The sequence below is a fragment of the Ceratotherium simum genome, chromosome 19 (genome assembly GCF_057802395.1).
Source record: "Ceratotherium simum simum isolate JZ-2026a chromosome 19, ASM5780239v1, whole genome shotgun sequence".
NCBI lineage: Eukaryota > Metazoa > Chordata > Mammalia > Perissodactyla > Rhinocerotidae > Ceratotherium > Ceratotherium simum.
Window position 1 is genome coordinate 11,639,348 of NC_141918.1, and position 21,347 is coordinate 11,660,694.

A 21,347-nucleotide genomic window follows, 5' to 3' on the forward strand; every position below is an offset into this window, starting at 1 on the left:
TCTATAATTGTTTTTCAGTTTCCAGCAATTTTCTGTGATATTCACCAGAAGGTTACTTGTCAACCTTATGGGTTGGGAGTGGGATAGATAAAGAACAAACGAAAAACATCTGTCTCAGGCCTATGTAACCATCACACCCTATTTCAATACTGCAGACGAGGCTGGTGGTGTCATTGGACCGGTCCTGCACTGTCCTTCATGGACACAATCTCCAATGCCACCCTCAGCCTTTGCCTATCAGAACTGTTATCTAAATCGTACTATTCTTTAGGAACTTCCTGGTCCTTACAAATGTTTTTCCAGTGTGATCTTCTATATCCTATATTGTCTTTACATTTTGGCACTTACATCTTTCCATTTCTCATTAAATAGCTAACATTTGTTGAGTACTAACAATGTGGCAGACACCATAATAATTTTAACTCTTTTGATTCCCAGGAAATGTTACTACTTCATTTTGTATAAGAAAAAACTGAGGAACAGAGAGCTTAGGATTGTAATCTAGCACTCTAGTGCCAGAGACTGGCGCCAGAGTCTGTTTTTAACAACAATGCCATACAGCTTCTTTAAGAATTATGTTCTAAAAATATTCACTTCTATGTGCCATTTTAGCTTCACAAGTCAAGCTCCATAATAAACAAGTTGATGATACATTGGAGGCATGGTGTTTGAAATTCTGGTAAGTGTCAACTTATAGGTGAAGGATGGAGGATGGTGAAGAATGCTGTCATAAGTTATGATGATGTCAGTCATTTTCAACTACAGGAAAATTTCACTAGGAGATACCATTTGAATCTCAGACACTGACTCAACTGTATTGTTTGCTTTCAATAAAGATGGAATTCTCTACTAAATAAAGAGGTAACATTATTGACCAAAATATCTATTACTTATATCTTCATCACAGTTTAAATAAAAACCAAATCCATTAATATGTCATCAGCACATAATATAGTGCCTGATATATAGTAAGCATCCAATAAATATTTGCTAAATGAATGTCAAAAAATAGAGAGATCAGGCTTTAAAGAAATGCAACTTCTTAGGCACAGTTTAAATAATTTTTCCCTTGGACTCCAACATTATCAGTCATTGATTTTCTAAATACTTTTACTCTCTATATATTAAAACTTATTCTTATCTTGGAGTTTGCCTATCTACATCTTCCAACTGGTTACTTGTTTCTCCCTCATCCTGGAATTTTGGAAAATTTGGCTACAAAAAGATGCTAAAGAACATGTATTTATCCTTGACTTGGATAAACATTGTTGTCTTCTTAACACCAGTTATTTCTGTACGAGAGCTTTCTCTTCTACCTGGTATTACCGTTTCTTTTTCAAAAAGCAAAACCTCTTTTAGTCTTTTATGTAGTTGGCTTTACCAAACACCTCCATGGATTATGGGAAGGTTTTGTAAAATACAGTCCCAGGTACTATACTTCCACATGACATATTTCTCCATAGACTATTTTTTTTTTTTCTCTTTGAAGGTTAGTTCTTTTGGAAAAGCTGTTTGTCTGTCCCTTTTTCCAAATATGGTGCTCAGGATGTTAGCAAGTTTCTTTTATACAGAATATAAATATTTCTCCTAGGGATCATAGGCAATGACCAATAGTCTGTTTATTAGACCTGAGAACTAAGAAAAGGATCAATATTGGTTTTATTTCAGTGGGATACATTTGATCAAAAGACAACCATTTTAAAAATATGATTATATGATGGTTTTCACACATTCATATACTTATCATAAGAAAATATCTTTGTCTTCCTTTTTGTTTTCCCTACAATCCTTCACACAGAGTTAGTGCACAGCAGGAATCCAATAAATACTTACAAATTAACTGAACAATTTTATTTTTAATAGATTTAAATAACTAAGGAACAGACTTTTCTCTTGTATTTTTGACAAGTAGCGGAATATATTAGCTTATTTATATTTCTCATTAATTCAACATCAGATTTAAAGTAAAAGTTAAGTTTTTTAGATCATTTATGAATAGTTGTAGTGTTTTTAATGCTCTTTTGTGTTTTTGAATGCACTGAAAAATGTGTGCAGATGATCAATTGAGTTTTTCCCTTTTCCACAACTGAACTCTATAGCTAAAAAATGTATTAACTGTAAATTCATTTTTTTATATATTTTCTTCTATTTTTATAAACTAGTTTTTAATCACAGAAGTAACTCATGGACACTGTAACAAATTTCAAAGAGTAGAGAAGGCATGAAATTTCTAGTATAAGACTTCCTCCTACTATCTCCCTGTGGCAGGCCCTCTGCTCACCTCCACAGATGCAATCTTGGTTAACCTTTTCTTCTGATTTGCTTCTTCTTCTTGCTACCATTATACTTCTATTTCTGAATTTATAAACTTTAGACATTGTCTATTGATCTTCTGCAATGACACTTGAAGAAGTTATCACATTAATTTTCCTTCCGCTTCCATATACCTTTACTTTACATTTCCAGGTGCCATCGAGTCGATTTCCGACTCCTAGTAACCGTGTCTACAGCAGAGAGGAACTCTACCCTGTCTTTTGTGCCATCCTCTCACCTTCTGGTGCTATATTAGACAATGCTCAGCTGCTATTCATAGCGTTTTCATGGCCAATTTTTTCGGAAGCGTGTGGCCAGGTCCTTCTTCCTAGTCTGTCTTAGTCTGGAAGCTCTGCTGAAACCTGTCCACCACGGGTGACCTTGTTGGTATTTGAAATACTGGTGGCATAGCTTTCAGCGTCACAGCAATATGCAACCACCACATTTATGACAACTGACAGAGGGTGGTGTGATTCCCTGCCTGGACACGAATCTGGGCCTTGGTGGTGAGAGCGTGGAATCTTAACCACTAGACCACGAGGGCTGGCTATCTCCATGTCTATCATCTATCTATCTATCTATCTTTCCGTCAATCTCTATATTCTCTTACATAAATATAAGTCTTCTGTGATTTTCCTGTAGGATAATTTAAAAAATGAAACCCCAAATGGCATATGCAATATAAACGTGAAAACATTATTCCCTATACAATCAAATATTATGGCATAAGCCATAAATGAGAATTCTATATCAATAAAACTTTGCCTCTCATAGGAGAAACTTCCAAGAATCAAGGCCTAATGAATTTTTTTTTAATTTATTGCCATCTTTCTTCTCTATTCTGGGTCACACTAGCTATCAATATTTCCTGTATTGCTCACTATATCCCACACTCATCCTGAGATGCTTGTTTTGTTTGATTGTGTTCCTTTCTTGCCAATTCAATGTTTAAAGTGTAGGATGTATGCATAGTAAGCTTTCTGAGTTCTTGCTTGGTTGAAAATGTGTTTAAGAATGTGTGGTACAAAATTTTAGATCCAAAATTTTTTGCCTCAATAATTTTGGAAATATTGCTCAGTTTTCTTCAGCATCCGCTATTAGTGATGAGAAATCTCGTCAATCTGGTTCTATTGCAGGTAATCTGTTTTTTCCCCTCTGTGATTTTATGATTTTCTCTTTATCCTTGGGGTTATGATTCTTCAATGGGACACATCCACAAAGGAATATTTTCCAATGTTGTTTGGCACTTGGTAGACTCAAGACCCAAAACTGAAGACAGAGGCATTTTCTTCTTTTATCTCTTTGATTACGTTTTCCTCTCTGCTGTCACTCAGGAATCCTACTTCTAAGACTTCTTGTTCTAGGTTATGGGGAATTTTCTCCACTCTATTATCCATATTACTAGAGCACAGTTTACCAGATAAGTAATCAGATCTGTGCATTTAATAATTTATTCAATCCAATGATATTTCTTAATTCAATAATTATATATGTATTTTTTCAAGATCTTTTTCTTTTTTCTTCATTTGTCCTTTTTTTGTTTTTTTTTTTTTTAAAGCAGTGGTTTTTATGACTATAACAGCCTCTTGAATTTTGCAGAGAATAGACTTTTTAAGATGTTCACTTCTGGTACCTGAATTACCTTTGCTTTCTGCACAGCCAGTTGTTCTATTTGTTCATCTTGGTGCTCCTTTTTCAGGAGCACCTTAAATGTCTGGAGATCCTTGGTCATTAAATCATGTTGAATAAATAACTTTGTTACTCAGTATGAATGGCTGGAAAAGGTTTTTTCAGAGCCTGATAAATCCATTTTCTTAACGGACCCTTCTTTTGACTAGGTGGGCTCACCATAGGCTTTGTGTGATGGTTTGGGACATTTTGATGAGCAGATTTTCTTCAAGGATAAATAATGGGCAACAGAGGGACAGCCTGGGGATCTCCACAATTGGCAAAGTAGGGAGGGCCTTACTCTAGAGGTGGAGAACTTTATTATTTTAGTCTTGAGTGGAGCTGCTTATTTCTGTCTTTCTCTCCTCCCCTTTTTTTTCCTGCTTTATTTCTGTCTCTCTTTTTGAAGTCTGGAGTTAACTCAGGCACTGGTAGGCTTTTTTCTCTTGCCACAAAACGTCTGGTGTCTTATGCTACAATTGTCTCTCCTCTGATTTCTTCATCAATCCAATACCAGCTGAAATGTGTCAAAATGTCTAGTCCATTGATGGCATCTTTTCTGTTTTACAGTATTAATATGGATTTATTCTTTTAGAAATATATCCTCCTGTCATTTCAGTGAAATTTTGGAGGAGGAGATGGAAGATGGGTGAGGAAGATGGACACCCGTGCTCAAACTGATATTTTGAACAGGAAATCTGGAGTTCCTTAGAAGTGTCTATCATTTTGTTAAGGTAAATGGATAAAGTTCAAAATATATCTTTTGTTCTCACCCATTGTGGACTTTTCCAAAGTCCCACTTTCCCTCTAAAAAGCCTCAAAAGAAATAGCTTTAACAAATATAATGAATAAATTAAGTATTTCTAACAACTATTTTATGAATTGATATTTGAATATTAGAAGGCAAATTAAAAGCAATAAATGATAAAAAATTTCATGATAATTTACTTCTACTCTTCCTCTAATAAGCTATATTTGACATCTCCAGGCTTAGATTATAGTGGTGCCATCCAAAGAACAGTCCCATTTTCTATATAAACCAAAATACAAAAAAACACTAACTTCCTGAATGACAACATGATCAGTGCTGTTTATTAGGACCCTAATAGCTTCCTTAATTAGGTCACCACACCTGAAATTTCCTGTATCTTGTTTCCCTTTACAAGAGGAAATGTTCGCTCTTGCAAAGCTTCTGCTCCTGCAGTAAGTCCAATAATTAGCTTTGTGTATCATTTCTGTGCTGAGAAAATGAATTAACCTTAGGCTTGTGTTGAAGGACCTGATGTCCCTCATAGATTTGCGTGCTGTGTGTGTGTGATTGATACTTCTTTTCCTTCCAAAAGTGTTAAAAGCAGAATACTATGAAAAGCACAGCTTCAATAAAACTGTGGAACCATGAAAACAGTGTAATAGATGCAAGATCCAGGATCTAAAAGGGAGGAGAGGTTTGGGAGGGACAGGAACAAGAATGACACAGAAGACTGCACCAACGAAGGGAAGCTTCTGTAGTTGATCACACACAGTAAAGCATCATGTAGGTAGTTATTTCCCAGCGTTGATGAAAGATTTTTGTGCAAGAGGATAACAGTCAGTAAAGGAAATAGGAGCTGCTCATTCTCCATTCGTACTGAGTATCACCAGGAGCGTCAGCAGATCGTGTGAATGCACACACACACACACACACACACACACGTGCACATGCACACGGGCAGAACATATGTAGAGTAGATGCTCTCTGTCAAGAGATTTTAACATCAGTTTTTTTTGAAGGTCCTTCTCAACAGTTCAGTGATCTCCCTTTCCTGCCAGAATACCCAAAGAAATTGGGCAGAGGAAAACTCATTAGTGGAGCCTCAGTTAATGACCAGGAAGGAGCCACTAAGCCAGGCTGGTGAGCCAGGCTGTAAATCAGACTGGACTCCAAGTTCTACGGGTGTTAGGAATCACTCTTATGCAAGGAATAAGCTTTGCAGATGAGAGCAATCTAGAGTTAGTCATGGCTCTCTTACTTCTTTCCCAAGATTACCAATGAAAGAAATGAAAAAGTCCCAGATGCAGAGTTGTTCAGGTAGAAGGGATGAATTCAAGGGAGCACACAAAACCTCTCTCCTTTTCTATGGGGTTTAGCCAGTGCACTGGGTTTTCAGAGTTAAGCATCAAGTCCAGAGAGAAGAAAAGAAGATTCTCCAAAGCCCCCTCAAAGACCTATGGCTCAAGACAGTTTAACACTTCCATATTACTAAGGAATCATTTGTTGATGCCTTCCAACTTTCTAAACGTAACCTGGTGAATCCTCTTTCTTCCTTCTGTCTTTTTCCCCTGTGTCACCATTTTCATTATCATCATATGAAATAACAGTGATGACAAAAACAACTTCCATTTATAAAAGTCAAATATTCGTTAAGAACTGTGCTAGGTTTGCAAACATTACTTCATTTAATCTTTATTAACAACCCTATGAAAAGCATTATGATAGTTTTTAAAAGGAAATCACTGAAGCTAAAGGAAATTAAATCACTTGCCCAAGCTCAACAGCTGTTACATGGCAGAGCCAGGATTTGGGTCTGCCTGACTCCTAACTCCATACCTCTCTTCCTCTCATGAGTGAACATCACACAGAAAGGTCATTTATTCAAAGATGCTCTAGCCTCAGAATTTTGGAGCTTGAGAAGACCTTAGAGATGGCCCCAACCAAACTCTTCGTCTTATAGACAAGGAAATGGAAACCAAGGGAGGTGAGTGATTGATCTAGATGGAGGCACAGCTCCAGGCTCCTGACTCCTGGGAGAGGACCTTTTCCAGGATACCATCTTGCTAAATGGAAAATGTTTAACTGAGATGACCCTAAATAAGTTTACCAGTAACTTTTAAGACATTTTTTTTTAACTTTAATGTTTTGAACATGCTCAGCCCTCAACATGGACAAATGAGAGTTTTTCATTTAATTTAGAAGAGAAAATTTTAAATACTTTGACTAGAATTAATCAACATCTGGCAGTGTTCCAAATTTAATTATTTTCACATACTAAATTTAGTTCAGTTTAAAATTCCATGATTCAGTCCAATGAACAGTTTCTATGCACATCATTCTCGTGCTTCTATTTGTTGCTTGCTTCAATAATCACATTATCTTGTCTCTGAAAGTTCTCACTGAAATGTCTCCCTTGAGATTCTTCATTTTCTATTATTCTTGGGTAGATGAATTAGAAAACAATCCTGGAAACCCTTGTTGGGGAAGAGGGAGAATCCCCCTCTGCCCTTTCCCTTAAGGTTCTTATGGCTGGCCAAATAATTAAAAGACAGGTTAGCAGGAGAAAATAATACCAAGTTTAATAACATGTATACATGGGAGAAACCAGGGAAATTGAGTTTCTCAACAAAATGACAGATTCTCATCTTAAATACTATCTTCAGCTAAAGACAAAGGAGGATGTTGGGGGTGGGAAGGGAGACAGAAGGGAGACAGATATCACAGTAATCAAGGGTATGCAGATTTAAGTCCTCTCCTTCCATACTGAAAAGAGTTTCCAGAGATAAGATCATCTTCCCCTTTTCCCACTACAGAGAAAGACATACCTTTACTAATGGAGATTTCCCTTATAAATGTAAATGTTTGTCTGGCAACTCTTTTCTGGACCAGGGAGAGACAGAATTTTTGATAAGATGGGCTTGTTGGTGCCTTTCCTATTGTACCATCTGTTTTACATTATATTACAGCCATCATATGGTATTGGCTCCTTCCTGAAACAGGTCTTCTATGTTAAATTCTTTAGGCAGTTTGGGGGAGGTCAAATGTCCATCAGAGAAAATGATCAAGGTAAAGAGATATATTTCAGTGTGGCCAATTTTGGTCTCCCACACCCTGATCAATCAATATTCTCACCATGATTACCTTCAGGTGTTTTCTTCTCATTTTTACATCAATACATTAAAAATTTATTTAGTATCTCTCTCTCTCAGAGTGCTCATGGGTTCTAATATCACAATTAGGAATGTTCCTAGAAATGCTGTTCATAGGGCCCAGCATCCTTGAGGCCTCTAGGGCATCACATTTCGAGGGACCAGTAAAGAATCCACTCAGAACCCATCCTCCAGTTTTCTCATGATGTGCATTATAAAATTCTCTTTTTCTTTTAAGACAAAGGTGTAGGAAAAAACACACCGCTCTCACTTTCATTTTCTCTAAAAGTAATTTTGTGTCCTATGGATATATCTTTGAAACATACCAATATTCAAATATATCATCAGCATGATGATTTCCTTTATTTATGATTGTTTTGTTATTCTTTCATAAGGAATGTTATTTTTTCTTTCCATTCATCCCTTGCTAAAAAAAAAGTCAGTTTTTCTTTAGCCAAGACAATATGCTAATATAAGATTTTTTAAAAAATAACTTATGATCCATTACTCTTTGATATATAGAGGACAGATCAACAAAGTAACAGAAGAAATGTATCTGCTCCAAAGCAAAAATAGTAGTAAATGAGAAACAATTTTGTCTTTTCCATTTCAGCCTAAAAAAAAGTCAGAAACTTGGGATCATCTTTGATTCTTCCCTTTCTTCACATCCTTCTCAGCTACAATTAAGTTCTGTCAATTCTACATTCAAAACATCTCCCAAATCCACCACTTTTCTCCTCTTCCCATCATGACTGAGTTAGTCCAGGCCATCTCCCCCTTGCTCAGATTGCTGCATCAATTTCCTAGTGGCTTCTTTACCTCTAGTTTTGTGCCTCCTGCCCACCCACTCTCAACACCGCACCAGAGAGACCTCAAGACTGCAATTCAGATAGGGTCACTGTCCTTTTCAATACTTCAATATCTCAGCTTTTGGGTTGGAACAAATTTCAAATGCCTTAAGTTAGGCAAGGCCCTTCAAGGTCTGACCTTCGTCATTCTCCCTCATACTCTAATTCCAGCTACACTGACTGCTTGTAGCTCCCTGACTATCCCACAACTTGCCTCCTCTCTGAGCCTTTGCACATGCTGTTATTTCTTTTTGGAGCATTACCTCTCTTCTCCTCCCCCCCACCTCCTCTCCCCTCTTTGTCACTAACTTTCCTTTGAGACTAACTCTTGCTGAGCTTTTCATCCTCAGTTAGGCAGCTTTTCCTCTAGGAAATGTTCCTTATCTCAAGACTGAGAGGAGTACATCTCTGAGTGTTCCCACCACCTCTTCTGCTCATGACACTCATAGTTCTTATCACCCTGGAGAATCACTGCTCATTGCTTGTCTCTCTCCTCCTATGGACTGTAAGTTCCTTGAAAGATGGAACAAAGTCTTTCACCACCTCCTGTCCTAAGCCAGTAATTATGAAAACCTGGTCTGAGGCCCAAATTATGAAAAGGTCCTCTTTGAAGGGCCATGAACTTACCCACTGTAGCAAGCCTTTTATTGGATGTGTGTGTAGCCACGGCACATACAGGCACAGATTTATTTTACCACTGACTGAAGGCTATACACATCTCTGTGAATCTTGAGATCCAGATTGAACTGTATCAAAGTCCCAAGTTCATGGCCTTGAGAATTTCTAAGACTCTCCAAAATTTTGGCAGGTTCCTGGTGGTGAAATTTCTCAGGTTCCCTCATGCTCTGGGTTCCTGCATCCTCACATGCCATGTCTGTGCTTCACTGCATTAATGTAGATGTGAAACTTAATGTGTCTTTGAATCCCACAAAAGAATGCTCTTCACATACAGACTTTAGTGAGTGATATGCACTTGACTGACAATTTTGTACTGGAGATCAAGGAGAGTTTATATTGCAGACACTGCAGCAAAGTCCCTTTCTAACACAAGCCAACATCGACTGCCACATTCCCTGTGCACCCTTCCCACCATGTGCACACCAGTCAATTTACCTACATGGAGAGGCAGATGAGGGTGCAGGTTTAGAGGATGGGGGTTCAGAGGGTGGGTTCCAGCACTGCCACTTATATCTATGTGACTTTGAGCAAATTACTTTAACTGCTTTATGACTTAGATTCCTCAACTGTAAAGTAGGAATACCAAGAGTACTTACTGTACAAGATTGTTGTGAGGATAAGTTCTTAAAATATGCTTGGCACATAAAGTGCTCAACACATGTTAGTGGTTCATATTACTCCACCCAAGCACATCAAAGTGTTCTAGAGAACTACACTCTAGTTTAGAGGGAGCAGTATTTTTCTTTGTCACGTTATTAACCTACGAAGTTAGTTATTAAGCGTTATTACAACATACATAAACTACAGTTGGAGCTTATCAGAGTTTATGTAGGACTCTAATTCCACATTCTTCTACAAAGATACAGTGCCACTCAAGCTCAGCACTCCTATTCATGGGCAGATCCAGGTAGCTGGAACACAATGTTCAGGTGACTCTCTTCTCTCCCACCTAATGTGCTTCACAGATGATCTTCAGAGAGGATTTGCTGCCTGTGACATGAACCATTAAAATAACTCACAACATACTATCCACGTATGTTAATAAAATTGCTCGGTAATGTTTAAGTTAACAGTAAATAAGTTTTATAACAAAGACTATATGTATAATTTCACATTGTTTTCTTGTAAGGTAAATAATAAGCCACCTGTATTTGTGGCAGGCAAAGAGTTTACTAAAAATTTTTTTACTTTTTCCCTCTCAGCTTCCTTCCTATCACTTAGCAATTTTTCCCTGGAAAATGAGAATGGGTTGGATAGATGGGCCGTGCTGATTTCAATTCCAGCTGTGTAGGCAGTGGTCAGAAAATCTCAAATTCCACTTCCCCAGTGCATAATGCTGTATTCCACACTAGTAAGTATTCAAGAAATATTTACTGAATTAAAGTCAAATATATATATTTTAAAAAGAACCGAATTATGCCAGTAGCAACCAGCACATCTAGTAACCAGATCCTGGTGTCTAATACATTCTCCAATTAAAGGAACTAGGGCTCCTTGGAGAAACGGCTGATTCTAGGACTGGGGCAAGAAATATAAATATGAACCTGGAGCATCTTGCAGCACCAGAAAAGAAGGAAGTGATCAAAAATAAAAACCCCACAATGGTGGGAGTATTTCAAAGGGACATGGGATCCAACTGAAAGAGTTCCTAATGTTCAAAGCTGGAACAATTTACAAAATAAATAACAAAGTATTGGATTGTAACCCAAAGCATAACATCAATATTCATGAGTCTATATCAGTATAAATAACTGATTGGTTTAATACATAAAAAAATGAGGAGACAAGAAAAACCTCCAGTGTGGGATTTATGTAGGTACTCTGCCCTCGATGAGGTGGAGCATAACTCCCCACTCTTTTAAGTGTGGGCTGCACATAGTGACTTCCTTCCAAAGAGAACTATATAGAAAGAGGGGAAAAAATGATTGAAAGTGGGAAAGCTGAATAACACTACCCCAGCGAGGTGATCAAAGTTAACATCAACAGTGATAAATCATACTGATAATATACATCTTGGGTATGATATTATGAGAATGGCACTATGCCTCTGTGATCTTCCTCCCAGAAACTCATGACACCAATCCAATCATAAGAAAAATGTCAGAAAAATCCCAAATGAGGGACATTCTATAAAATACCTTTCCAGTGTTCCTCAAAAGTGTGTCCAAGTCATCAAAAACAAGGAAAATCTGTGAAACTGTCAAAGACAAGAGGAGCCTAGGGAGACATGGTGATGAAATGTAATGTGGTATCCTGGATGGTATCCTGGAACAGAAAAAGAATATTAGATAAAAACTGAGGACTTTGGTTAAAATATTAAAAATAATGACTTCAGTTCATAAAAATGTATTCATTAATTGTGGTTCATTAATAACGGTTCATTAATAGTGACTAATGTACCATACTAATACAAAATATTAATAATAGATGAAACTGGGTGTGGGGTATATATATGGGAATTCTCTGTACTATCTAGGGAAATTTTCTGTAAATTTAAATCTATTCTAAAATAAAAAAGAGCCAAATTAATTTTTATTTCTTTATATAATTCAACTGATAATTAATAGCTGTATCTCTCTCGTTCTTAACCTAAAAAATCAAGAGCTTTTATCAAAATTTTTTATACCTTCCCTTTGCTGAAAATAATTAAAGAAATGTTTAATCAGAGTATTCTTTTACATACTGTTCTAGGAATTCTCTACTTAAAGTTTGTAAAGCCATTTTTATTTCAATCCCTTACCTCAAAAGTCATCAAAAAGAAGACAGAATAAAAAAGAGGAAAAAATTCATCTTCAATAAAGCAAATGTGATCTTAACATTTTACAAGTGGAGCTCAAGTGCTTAATCCAAAAGCAGCTCTGCTGGTGTCTTTGCTGTTCCGTCCTGAAGCCCAGTTCCTCCTTGTCTCTTGGATGAAAATGCAGACAGATCCCATGAGTCTTCTGGTAGTTCTCAGATAATTAGAAGTCCTCTGATACCTTTAGTAAAACTTGAAAAAAGCTATCTCACTTCAATCATTAATTTCTCTACTCAGTGTACTGAAACATTTGGTCCTCTTCCAAAGTTAACTTTCTCCCCTCTGACAAATGTATGCTGGCCCCAGGGAGGCACCTCCAATGGTAAAGTGTAGGAACTGCTTCTCCTTTCCCTCTCTGCCATCGTTTTTCCCCTCTTTCTCCTTCTCACTCTCCATGCTTTCTGCCCCTAAGGGTTGGAGCAAAGGAGAGAGAGGAGAATAATTGGTCAACAATATTACTAGACTAGTCCTGTCTGGGAAGGGTAGACTCTGAGCCTGGCAAGTATTTAAAACCAACTCTCAATCTCAAAGGGCACTTTCAGGATTCCAGTTTGGGGTCACAACATTTCTGAAGATCTCTCGTCCACCACCCCCTTGATTAAACAAATGCATTTCTGCTCTGGTTGCTAATGCCCCTCCTCAGCACTGTGCATCCTGTGATACGCTTCCAGGTCCTCCCTGCTCAGGCCTCCTCACTCCTAAAGGCAGCTATCTTGAACTAGGTCTAAGAAAACTCACCTGCTATGAGACCATCGATGGCGCATTCTCGGCCCATGGAGACACTCATACATGTCTGGCTCCAATAAGCTCTGATAGCTTACGTTGTACCAATGCAATTCTCTCACTCATTTGCCCTGCTCAGAGAGGCCGGCAAGAGTCCTGCCCCCTTTAGATTTCTTAAGGTGTGAGTCAGACACCAGTCCCCTGGGTCACTCAAGGTCCAGGGGGTCTATTGAATCCTCTTCCCCTAGGCTTAGAGTGAGGGATAGGTCCTCCATCCTCATGCTTACGGGAGGGAGTGGGGGCGAAACTGAGAATCACAGCACATTAACAGTTCTCTCCACAAATCCTCTCCTATCCCTAAAGCCTTTTTTATTGTCCTAATGTTTTTAAAGGCTGACAGTGGGTATTCAGCCACGGGTTGAAAAATACTGTTTTTTGACCACCACCCCTTTGTAAGTCCTCCTGGCGGCTGTGCAGCTCACTTTGTGGTGTGGTATCATTTGACTCAGGGCCTTGGCCAAAACTGAGACTAAGATAGTTCCTGTGGGTAAGAGGGAGGCCAGCTTAGGGAAGGGAACAGTAAGCGCAAAGTAAGGGCGGCAGTAAAGGGCTGAGCAGCTGCAGGACAGTTGGGGTGAGAATGCATTGAGTTTAGGAACAGATAGGTAAGGGGGGCCTGGGTGGAGGCACACTGAGGACTTGACATGGTGATCTATGCGGAGGCCTTCAAGGTGGAAAGGCAATATGCATCTAGAAGATGTCAACAGGATGAAGTGGAGAATGGATTGGAGAGACGGGAACTTAGGCACAGAGGAGGTGACGCCAACATCCCACTTCTCATAATGACCACTGGTAATAATTTTTAAAAAAGAAGCAGCATCTTAGTAATAGGTAAGCTGTGCGAAGACTGAAAGGCAAATGACAAATGTGTTATAAAGATATAGCATAGGACAGAGGCAACAGGCAGCTCCAGAGCTAAATCAGAAGCTGCAGAATAATGAATACTCACTGTGTTTCTAAGATGGGACTGTGACTCATCCGTATATGTCTTTGAGAATTGCAGCCTTACTTTGGGATAGACAAATGGAGGGGAGGGGGAGCACAACAGTTAGAATTTTCTATAATTATTATTTAGAAACAGAAATATAGCAACAGCAATTTGCTCCTCATTCTTTTTTGAACACGGGTCAGCACTTGAGATTCAACAGTTTAGCAGAATGAAGGAAAAGATTGCAGTGCTGATGACAGGGGCCAGAGGAGAGCCCCCAAGTGCTGATTGTATACAGCATGTTTGATCAGCATGCTTGTTTGTGTCTTCTTCTGATCCAAAGTGTCCAGGGTCCTTGAGGACAGAGCGTAGCCCTGCATTTCCTTTGTATCCACCACAGGGCTGGCGGTACAGCCGGGACTCAGTAAATGCTCCTTTACGGGGGGAAAATAAACCACACAGACAAAAAAGAAGTTAACGATTAAAAGGACCGTATGACATTTTAGAGCATGAGTAACATTTACATAAAAAGGATCTTATTCTCTCCTTGCCAGAAAAATGTCCCCAAACTGTCAGTTACATATGACCAGGATATTCAGAGGTAAGAACATTTAATGGCTTGGACTTGTGAGAAAAATACAAATTCCCTGCCCCCCTTTCCAAAAGAGGAACACTTGGGGGCTGGGGAGGGTGAGGGAGAGAGAATGAGAAAAAAAGTAGAAAAGATTAAGACTTCTTTTCCTTTTTAACATGGTACGCAAGTTGGTTAAGGCAAAGAGAAGCAGACATTCACAATCTCATTCCAGACTCACAGACTAATTAACCAATTGTCTTACACCAGTGCTTAGAAACTTCCTATGCAGAGGTAGAAATATTAGGATCCAGTTTCGTATAGAGAGAGACACATCACAGAAATCTGGAGCTTTTCCAATATCATATAAATTCCTAGGTTCCTTCCCAAATACACCCACGTATCATCTGTCTTCCAGTTAGACATTATTTTTCATAAGTCATGTTGTCAATAAATGGTTTCACATATAGATTTACAGAAATATTTTCCAAACGTGACTGATGTCTTTGAATATTTATTCAATTCAGCAATATTCATGGAGTACCTGCCTTCTGCCAAGTACTGTGCCAGGTGCTGAGAAACAGAAATATGTAAGACTCAATCCCTACCTACAAGGAACTCCCAGGTCAGTGGGGGAGCCTGGCACACACTAGATAACGATTCAATAATGCAGCAAGCACAGCAATGTGCCTTCCCAGGTAATCAGGAGAAAACCCTAATCTGATCTGGGTGGACTGGGGAAGCGGGCAGGTCAGGGAAGATTTCTAGAACTCACGGTGCCTGAATAGATCTTTAAAATGGTGGAGTCCTAAAAAAAAGAGGTAGATGAAAGGAAGAGATGAGACTGCAGTTGTGTCACAAGCAGACAAAAGTTCATAAACAAAGACTAGCATAAAGGTAAGAAACAAGATGGCATATGTACCAAAGTACAAGTATTTCAGGGTTGCCGGGACAATAATTATTGGGCAGGGAGCAGAAGCAGGAGGAATGCGAGTCAAGTCAAGCCATACACAGAGGATCTCATAAGCCATGCTAAGGAGCTGAGACTTTGTCCTATCAGGGGTGAACAAGAAGTCAATGAAGACTTTGTTAAACAGGTTAATGATATGATCCGATTTGTTTTTTAAAAAGTCCCTGGAGCAGTTAGTGTGTGGGAAGAGGACAAGAAGGAAGGCAGCAAGATCAGCATCTAAGTAGTGACTGAGGCTAAACGTGATGTGAACAGTGAGTAAAGAGATGGACAAGAGGAAACTGGAGAAAAGTTTAAGAAAAAGCAATAAAAATTAGTGATTAACTTGATATTGGGGTAAGGAAGAGGGAAAAGGCAAGACTTCAATGTGGATGCCAAAACCAAGACTATATAATAATGGAATAAATGGATATGAAGTTTGAGACAGATTCTAGGCTGGCAGTATAATTTGAGAGTCAGTTAACCACTTCTGCTTGTGACCCACTAAAAACATCCCGCTTGCAAATGCTGTGCAAACTCACCCTCCTTAGTTGTAAAATGGCATATGACTGGCTCACGGTGACAATCATACTTAGTTTTCTTAGGGTTTTGTGAGACTGTGATACTTTTAGCAATATAAATTCTGAAAGAAACACTTATTAATAATGAAAACAATAACTTTTTCATGTACTCGTGTGGAGAAGAGAGCCCGAAAATGTAATTATCATAGAACTGTCTCTATTTCTCTGAAACTCAATGTCAGATGGGGCTAATAATGCCTTTACTGATGACTTAGCTGGATGTTGATAGAATCAAGAGAAATAATGTAATCTCAAAAAGTAAAAAGGTTTTGCCATTGATAGACTTAAAAAGTCATATTTTTGACTTAGGCATCTAGCTACTTATAAATGCTTAATTTCTTTCCTGTACGACATGAGAATATTCTATCAAAGAAACTGAAACTAGGAAAGGAATGAAATCTGCAGCAGCTTTATTTTCACGTAAATAGAGGCCCATGCTCCATTAGGCACTAAGTGTGTCCTCGGGGAATCTCCATTAAGACATCGGTGACACTAGATCTAGAACTCCAAATAGAGTCTGGTTTCTGTAACATCAGAGCATTGAACTAATTCAATTTTAAGGGCAAAATGCCAGGAGCTAAAAGGATTGGAAGGCTAGGAAAAAGAATAATTAGATAAGCTGCCAGACTTAAAATATGAACAATCATTATCACCAATAACATGAGGGATGTGAACCTAGGAAAAACACTCTTTGTCATTGGGAATTGGATGACATTGTTGCCCAATGTTAAAGCCACATGGAATGAAGTTAGTATTCCATGGTTCCACTCAATCCCCTGATACATATCATCACCCAACTTGCCACTCTACAAGGTGCCCTCATTAATCTAGTTTTCCACGGAGTTGATAGAGTTTTTATTTACTTATTTCGTTTTTGCAAGTGTTTAACACATCCAGTCACTGGGGTGCCCTCCATGTTTTTCTGCATCTGTGTTGTGTCAGCTTCCACGTTAAGCTGCCCTTGGAGTGTTTCCCAGAGAGTATCCCGCAGAAGGCTCTCTCCTTGCAGAGCAAGGATGGGGACACAGGATGTGGTGGTTAAATAAAAATGAGAAATACTGTATTCTGCATTTCCCTCTTGGAGAGTCAAATTGAACACTAGCATACAAAAGGCTCTGCAAAAAATGAAAACTGCTCAACCTTTTAAATCCAGCATTAAACTTATTTGATCACAGACCCTTTCTCCTGGAACAACTATTAACAGCCTCAGAAACCAGTGTTCCAGTGGATCCCCTCTGGGAAATAGCCCCAGAGCATGGGTAGAGGATGGAAGCCTCACACCACACTGTAATAAACAGTAACTGGATCAATGTTTTAACACAATCTTGCCTGTTCTACTGTGTGTATCCAGAGAACAGAGGAACGGTTATCAGGAAACCCGAGTCTCAGCCCTGAGTGTGTGGCACTGAACACATTATTTCACTTCTCTTTTCCTCCCCCTGGGTAAGACGGAGTAATATTGTGACTACAATGAGTCAATACATATTCAAGTACTCTGGGAAATAACCCATGCCATTTATTAAGTGCTTACTGTGTGCCAACTTATGCTAAACACTTTTAGACATCACTTTTAAAATTCTCATAATGACCCATGAGGCAGATACCACTATTAATATAAATTTATAGATTTAAAAACTGAGGCTTGGAGAGGGAAGCAACAAACCCAAAGTCAACCAGCGAGAAAATGCACCAGGAATTTAAACCCAGGCTATTGGACTCCAGAACACAAGCTCCTTGCCACTACTGACATCTAGGCTTGTGGCTCAGGGACAAGGCAACATAATTGTTTAGGTGTCCCACATACTTCGGTGTGAGCTTCCTCCATGAAATAACATCATCCAAAAAGCTCTTCTACCTCACTGAGTGAGAGAAGAGCAAGGTTTTGTCTTCCCAGCCTGACAGTGTCTGCTTTCCACCCCGTCTCAGGAGTGGTCAGTGCCGAGCGGGAGAGGTGCAGGGCAGAGATGGTACAGTTAGCCAGGGCAATGATGCTGCAGCCCCAAGGTGCCACCATATTCCTAACATTAAATGAGCAGAGTGTCAATACTGATGCTGAAATTTGTGAGAAAAACACATCGTTTAAGAAGACCCAATAAAGTATAGGCATTTCGTTACAAGGCAGAATGTGTTTTTCATTATCCCATGATCATTGGCCAACAAGGACCATAACAGATTATTCAGTCCATCTCATCTCTGCCACATCAAAGCATGGCTGCGAGGGTAGAATCCAAGTAGGAGTTTGTTCTTGCGGTAAAAGTGGAGGTGGGAAGGATGAGAGGATTGTTTTTTCATCCATTCAAATAGTATTTACTGAATGCCTACTGTTCTAGGCCATAGGGATATTACAGAAAGAGAGCCAGTCATGGAGTTTATATTTCTTGACAGATTGGATTATTATTCACAACAATAGGATTATTGCATCTAATTATATCCCCGTTTATTGTCATGCCCCTCACCCTGTGAGAGGAGTACATATTCTATTTGACTTTTTGACTTCGTGCTTGGTTATATGATACACTTTGACTAATGGAACTTGAGCAGATGTGACTGTCTCATCTGAGCAGAATTTTTAAATGAGATTTCCTAATTTGGCTCTGCCTCCCCCTTATATTCCTGCTCTTTACCATTACAACACTTTATCTTAGAGAAGAAATATTTTTTCAACTCAAGTCCTGAAGCGGAAGCAACCCTAGTTGAGCTTGGGGGTGCTCAGGAGAACCGAGAAGAGCTGCAGCCTACCCACAGCCATCATGTGACATAAGCAAGAGATACATGTTGGTTGTTGTAAGCCACTGGAATATTGGGGCCATTTGTTGCTGCAGCAAAAACTGACTGATACACATACTATTTGGGGATACAACAAAATATATAATATGTCAGGTAGTAAAAGTTCTATACAAAAAAATTAAGCAGAGTGAAGTAAAAAAGAATAATGGTTTGGGAGTGGAGTTTACTGTTTTATTAAGATGGTAAGTGAAGGCTTCTTAACCAGAGTTGCATTTGATCAGAGATCTGAAAGAAGAAAGGCCAAGAAACATGCAGATAATTGTAAGAAAAACACTCCAGGCAGAGGGAACATCAAAGGCAAAAGCTCTTTGGGAATGAGGAGTAGAGGGGATGAGTATAGTTTGAATGATTTTCAGATGCCAACAGGCTATCTAGTTGTGGACTATCTGTAGTATCTGTAGATGTGAAGTGTGAGAAGTCAGAGCTGGAAGAGATTACAGGGTTGTAGAATTTTATTTCTGGAAAGATCTTGGACGTCATCATCCAATATCCTCATTTTGTAAAAAGAGAAGTTGGAACTCAGAGAAGTAAGGATATTCGCCTAAAATCACACAAGCAGGCAGATCTTGGATTAGAACCCAGGCTTCCTGACTTAGTTCAACCAGAACAGCATGTGTGCGTAATGAGAACACACAGCTTGGCAACTGATCTGTGAAGAGATAGAACAGTCAGGGGTTGGGAGGAAAGTGTTCCCTATACCATTATCTGAACTAACTAACACGAAATTTAAATTCCCAAGACAAAGCTTCGTTGGACACAACTCAGTTGTCACCTTTGACCCAATCATAGCTATTTTCAAGGTAACTGCTCTTTTAAATGATTGAACAGTCCCAAAATATTTGGTTAGCTAGATCCATACCTCTGCTATCAAAATATATTTCTGGGGAATCAATATACAAACTTAAATCATAAAAGCGTTAGAAAAATATTGTTGATTTAAAGAAAATCTTGCAATGGGAAGCCCTTTTCAAATATGATATAAAACCATAAATCACAAAAGAAGCATTGATACATTTGATGACATACAAATTTTAAACTTATGTATCAAAAGAAATTATTTTACTATAATAATAAAATAAAAATAAAACAAAAGGAAAAAACATTTGCAACTCATTTGGCAGAAAAAGAGCTACTTTGGTTTTTTAAAATGTCTCCGGCAAAACTTGAAATTGTGAAGAGAGTCATTGTTGGGGAGAGGGGTGGTGCCCAGACACCTTCACACATTGTTGGAAGGAGCAAGCAGCAGAATCATTTTGGAGGAACCCTTGGCAATATCCATAAACATACAAAATACATGTTCTTGTGGCCAGCAACTCTGCACATAAGAACATTAACTTGAGTATTCATTCCATGCGCAAATCTTCATTGTGTACATACTACGTACCAGGTTCTGTGCTAAGAGCTGGGGACAAGTGATGAGCAAAGAAGTGTGGTAAGGCACATGATAGCATGAGGTTTGTCACGCAAGGAAATTGTCAGGACTTGACACTGATGTAATAGAATATACCCTGACATAGGAATTAGGAAACCTAACTTTAGTTTTGGTTTTGTGGTCAACTTAACGAGATAACATTGTACCTCAATTTTTCTTTCCATTAAAATAGAGTATTTTGAATAGAGTATAGCTAAGGTCTTATCTACCTCTAGAATGTTTAGGATTTAAAATCCTCCCTGAGGTTTAAAGCAGAACCCAAATGCAGTGAAGAGGCGAATGGGTGTCCAGGTCTTGCTCCAACCCCAGACGTCTCAGAATCTCCAGGGCCACCAGTTCAAAATGGAGCACTTTCTGGATGATCTTATTAGAGCATAAATTCTACTTGATGGTAAATAATTTAAAACATCATTTATAGTAAAAAAAAAAAAAAAGAAAAAGAAAAAAGATATATTATGAACAGAGCATAAAAATGACATCTATTTTTAAAATAATACAATATATATCACAAATTTTCTATTTTCCCTTAATGCCTGTTTCACTCACCTTAGTCATGGCCATAAATGAGTCAGGACCCCTGTGATTAGGGTCATTTCAGTGGAAACCTTTTGGAAGTGCTATTTTAACCACATTCCAGCTAGCGGTCACAGAGTTTTATCTTGGCTTTTTTAAGCCTCAACTTTAAAGTTAGTTCTGGCTAATTTTGCCCTTGAATTTTAGTTCCTCGAGAAGAGAATTCTAGCATCTGTTCACAGCATAACCTTTATTCCACACTGTTTCTATCTGTGGAACAAAGTGTATCTTGCCATTTGGCCGGCAGATGGTCATAGTGTTTAGGAAGTAACGTTTTTCCACATCAACTTGCTTCTCTCGTCTTTATAGTCCTGACATTCGCCTTGTCACGCAAAGATTCCAGAGTTTAGACCCTTCATAACAGGCCAGGACCCTGCAAAGTCTACAGGGACTCCATACAAGTTGTTTGTGTTTTCATATCTATTTTATTCTTCATATCTCTTTTTTAAATACAAATTTTCCCCTTTGTTCAGTAGGCCACATCCCCAGCGATTAAATTTCTTGCTCTATTCATTACGATTCATAAACCTTCTCTGTCA